The following is a 5,000-nucleotide window of genomic DNA, read 5'->3' as shown; positions in this document are numbered from 1 at the left end:
ATTGCAACTATAAACTATCTAAAAATGCTATAAGTGGTAATGGGGAGTGCCGTCTCTCAGTGAAAGGGTAAAAAGTCATATTTCTTCTCTTTTATTTCTCCTTTCCATACGATACGATCCTTTCCTTTCCAAACTATTAAGAAAGTTCTGCATTGGAGCATAACAGTCAGATCCACGGCAGGGAAATGCAATGGACCCTTTCCTTTTATATTTCCCTCTCCTTCACCTCGACTTTTCTTCAACATAATTTTTTTCTTCCTTTTTCACTGGTGCAGCAGTGGAGAGAGAGAGAGAGCGAGAGAGAGAGAGAGAGAGAGAGAGAGAGAGAGAGAGAGAGAGAGAGAGAGAGAGAGAGAGAGAGAGAGAGAGAGAGAGAGAGAGAGAGAGAAAGGCTGTATATTTTGCCATTTTTCTCTCGTGACCCCATCGCCCCTCATCCTCCTCCGTCTATGTAAATGAGGCAGAAAATAAAAGAAAAAGGAACGAAAAGAAAAAAAAAAAGGAAGGAAAAAAATTGTCTAGTCTTCCTTTCCCTGCATGACCTTCCGGCTTCGTTACCTTACCTTCCTCCTGCGCTCTGCATCCACGCCCCCTGATAGACTGTCCCTGCCGCAGCCTGTTCTCTCTCTCTCTCTCTCTCTCTCTCTCTCTCTCTCTCTCTCTCTCTCTCTCTCTCTCTCTCTCTCTCTCTCTCTCTCTCTCTCTCTCTCTCTCTCTCTCTCTCTCTCTCTCTCTCTCTCTCTCTCTCTCTCTCTCTCTCTCTCTCTCTCTCTCTCTCTCTCTCTCTCTCTCTCTCTCTCTCTCTCTCTCTCTCTGTAGCCTCGTGTTGTCTCCATCAGTTTGGTTTTTGCTTTCTTGTTTTCGTATGTGTACAAGTAAATGAAACAAGCATGTAATGTCCGTAGAGTTTATGTGGCGCCAACACACAGACAGACTGGTAAGTAAAGGCTCCCAGGCTCTCTCACACACACACACACACACACACACACACACACACACACACACACACACACACACACACACACACACACACACACACACACACACACACACACACACACACACACACCGCGTAGTATAGTGGTTAGCACGCACGACTCACAATGGAGAGGCCCGTGTTCGAGTCCCGGTTACCAGGGAGGCAAATGGGCAAGCCTCTTAATGTGTGGCCCATGTTCACCTAGCAGTAAATAGGTACGGGATGTAACTCGAGGGGTTGTGGCCTCGCTTTCCCGGTGTTTGTTGTGTGTTGATGTGGTCTCAGTCCTATCCGAAGATCGGTCCATGAGCTCTGAGCTCGCTCCGTAATGGGGAAGACTGGCTGGGTGACCAGCAAGCCACCGAAGTGAATTACACACACACACACACACACACACACACACACACACACACACACACACACACACACACACACACACACACACACACACACACACTAAATAAATTAATTAAGTAAGTGTATAGCTCTCACAATTTTCAGTTACATGTTCTTAATTTAAAGTAAGCCACGTCCTACCCTCCACCATTCCTCCCACTACTTTACACACACACACACACACACACACACACACACACACACACACACACACACACACACACACACACACACACACACACACACACACACACACAGAGAGAGAGATAGATAGATAGATAGAGAGAGAGAGAGAGAGAGAGAGAGAGAGAGAGAGAAGCAGAAAGGGAAGGGACCACGTGTCATCACTTCCAGGTCATGAGAAAAGTGGCAGTGGAACGGATGGGAAAGCGAGGAGCGGAGAAAAGGAGAGAAAAATATCAAATACCGACCAGCAGAGAGAGAGAGAGAGTGTGTGAGTGTGTACGGCGCGATGGACAGTACCGAAGCCAGGATAGAGCCAAGGAAAGTAGCGCCAGTAAGGTGGAATATCGGAGGACGCAGCAGTGGTGGCGGGAGGAGGAGGAGGAGGAGGAGTTGGGGCTGGTCGATGGAGTAGCGCCCGGGGTTGGATGTAGGGGGAGCATGGCGGGGCTGGGCGGGGCGGGGCGTGGCCGTGGGTGGACCAGGCGGCTGCAGAAGAGGTGAATTTAGAGAGAGAGAGAGAGAGAGAGAGAGTCCTTAACATATAGATGATCCCCACCCCTCTGCTACAAGCCTTATTTCCCTAACCATCCCTACAACCTTCCCTGCCTTCCGTGCTGATTCCATAATGCCTGAGTGTGTCAAACTCGTACCCTTTTTACCCTGTGAGTTACCTGACCCTGTGTGTATACGTAACGCCGCTTTCTGTCATCGTATTACAAGTGTCCTTCATCCCCTCCACTGCTGTTACCGAGTGAAACACCTGTTATTTTTGCACCTCATCCTTCCCGACGTGTGTTTAAGACCTTCATATGTGTGCTAGTGTTGCTTTGTACTCTCTTCATCTGTAATAATCGAGGTACTGGTTCTACGTAGTCATATCTTTTTAAAACCCGTTCTGCATGTTATTGTATCTCTGAGTATCCTTTGTATAGTGTTTTGTCTTACAGTTTCCGTTCCACTCACGACTGTATCGTAAAGTAATCGTCTCACACGTTGCTATATGTTAAAACTCCACGTTTCGCACAATTACACTTTTAGTCCACACGTTTATGTGATTATTGTTTAGTAGAGTGCTCGTCACACACACACACACACACACACACACACACACACACACACACACACACACACACACACACACACACACACACACACACACACGCACGCACACACACGTGCACATCTAAGAGTGACTGTTCCACTCAAAATTCTATTCAAAAGCACTCCTTCCTCACACACTACCACAACCCTTGAATAGTATTAGGGAATTAGTAGCAATAAATAAACAATTTCCCAAGTAAAGAAGACACACGGCCGCTGGTGGATGTAGTAAATGCAAAGATCTGCACGTCGACCCACCGCCTCCCTCGCCCCTCCTCCCATCCCTCCACTTTTTTTTTTCTCTCTCTCCCTGCATAATGTGTTAACTTTACTGACTTCATTTCAGTGTAGAATTATAATGAAGTGATAGCTGCGATACACGTACACAACATAGTGTAAACACACACACACACACACACACACACACACACACACACACACACACACACACACACACGTCCGGTAGCTCAGTGGTTAGAGCGCTGGCTACATAAGCCAGAGGACCGGGGTTCGATTCCCCGGCCGGGTGGAGATATTTGGGTGTGTCTCCTTTCACGTGTAGCCCCTGTTCACCTAGCAGTGAGTAGGTACGGGATGTAAATCGAGGAGTTGTGACCTTGTTGTCCCGGTGTGTGGTGTGTGCATGGTCTCAGGCCTATCCGAAGATCGAAAATAATGAGCTCTGAGCTCGTTCCGTAGGGTAACGTCTGGCTGTCTCGTCAGAGACTGCAGCAGATCAAACAGTGAAACACACACACAACACACAACACACAAACACACACACACACACACACACACACACACACACACACACACACACACACACACACACACACACACACACACACACACACACACACACACACACACACACACACACACACACACACACGCGGGACAGGAGGTGCGCCGGACGAGCATTGCGGCATTTATTACTTTCTCATATTGTAAAGTCATTGGTCGGTGGTAACGTAGAGGGAATACGTTGTGTTTGTTGTTTGAGGGAGGATACTTATTGGTAAAAGAGAGAGAGAGAGAGAGAGAGAGAGAGAGAGAGAGAGAGAGAGTGAGTCACGCCGAATATATTGATCGACTCCTAAAATACCAGAGGGCAGTAGTGGTGGTTCAGCGGCTGTACAACACGTGTCCTGGTCCTCCGTCGTCACCGCCACCTCCCTCCCATCCCGGTGAGCGCTCTGCCTCACAGCCCGGCACCAAGTACAGCGACGGCGGGAGAAAGAGATGCATTTTTTGCAGATTGTTTATGAAGAGTCCCAACCCCCGTCTCATTTATCACCTTGTTAAAATTAAGGCAACTAACACAAGTAGTCTTACGGCAAAATTCCTTTTAAGTGTATATGATTGGATCGTATCTTTTATTGATCTTTTTTCAAATGGATTTCAGGTTCTCTTTGGAAAGCGAGGATGTCGCCGCCGCTGCCGCCGTCATCACCACTTGGAGGACATAGGGCGTGAAAGGACGCCCTAAGAAAGTGCACGGGACAAGCACGCATAGGATGTCCTTGTCGAGAATGTTGAAATGCTTACTAGCTGTCTGTGACCGAGATATTTTGCCTCAAGCTAGCTTTGAGACGAAATAAGTTACTTGTGAGGTTATTATAATTAAAAGTTTCTCATTGACGGCTGGCGACATATCCCCGCAAGGTATGGTGGCTGTCAGACACGGCCACACCACCCGCCACAGGAGCCGAGGCCTCACCTAAAAAAAAAACTAATAAATAAATAAAAAGATAAAGTCAAGACTGACAACACCAGCAACAACAAAAATATTAATTTGAAACCACTTGCACGTTCCGCAGGAAGAGAGGGAGAGTGAGGCAAAAAAGATCAATACTTGAGTCCACATCAAGGAGGTGCCACTGCAAAGGCAGGACTTCCTAGATACATATCAACATCCCTATCTTGCTCATTACTTCAGACATATCACCGGGGAAGTGCCCATGTTAAGCCTGAACATTTTCCCAATAGAAAAGGAAAAATAACACCTGAAGGGAACACACCGCAACAATAACTCGCAATGTGTACTCCTGCACCTCCTTGGCGAGCTTGATGGAGTGAGTCAGAGGGTTTGTGCTGGCGTGTGACAGGACGGGAATACAACACACATTCACACCATGACAAGAGTTCACAGGAGACCGCCGTGCCTTAGATACGAGTGAAACAAGGACAGGCACAAGCCCTCCCTTGGCCCCAATAGACACTCGTGCATTGTTCGAGTGTTTGCATGACTTTTTCCCAACCGTGGCGTGCCTGGGCGGGGTGTTGCCATGGTGTGAAGTGCAGTAGACAACGAAACTCGGCCCGTCCCACCTTCACT

At 47.8% G+C, this 5,000-nt stretch overlaps 1 protein-coding gene across 3 annotated transcripts in view; it reads left to right on the top strand.

Annotated features, from left to right (window-relative positions):
• The window catches only part of LOC123513987, a 33,840-nt gene that overhangs the window by 14,876 nt on the left and 13,964 nt on the right, over positions 1-5,000 (top strand). For 2 of the 3 annotated variants that reach the window (XM_045271516.1, XM_045271514.1), the window contains exon 2: positions 4,068-5,000. This exon is cut by the window's right edge and continues 103 nt beyond it. The exons of the other annotated variant lie outside the window; for it this stretch is intronic. The gene's annotated coding sequence lies outside the window, so the exon portion shown is untranslated. The remainder of the gene's footprint in view (positions 1-4,067) is intronic. 3 annotated transcript variants of the gene reach the window in all.

Source organism: Portunus trituberculatus, chromosome 37 (assembly GCF_017591435.1).
Source record: "Portunus trituberculatus isolate SZX2019 chromosome 37, ASM1759143v1, whole genome shotgun sequence".
Classification (NCBI taxonomy): domain Eukaryota; kingdom Metazoa; phylum Arthropoda; class Malacostraca; order Decapoda; family Portunidae; genus Portunus; species Portunus trituberculatus.
This window is presented reverse-complemented; position numbering and strand designations above follow the sequence as displayed.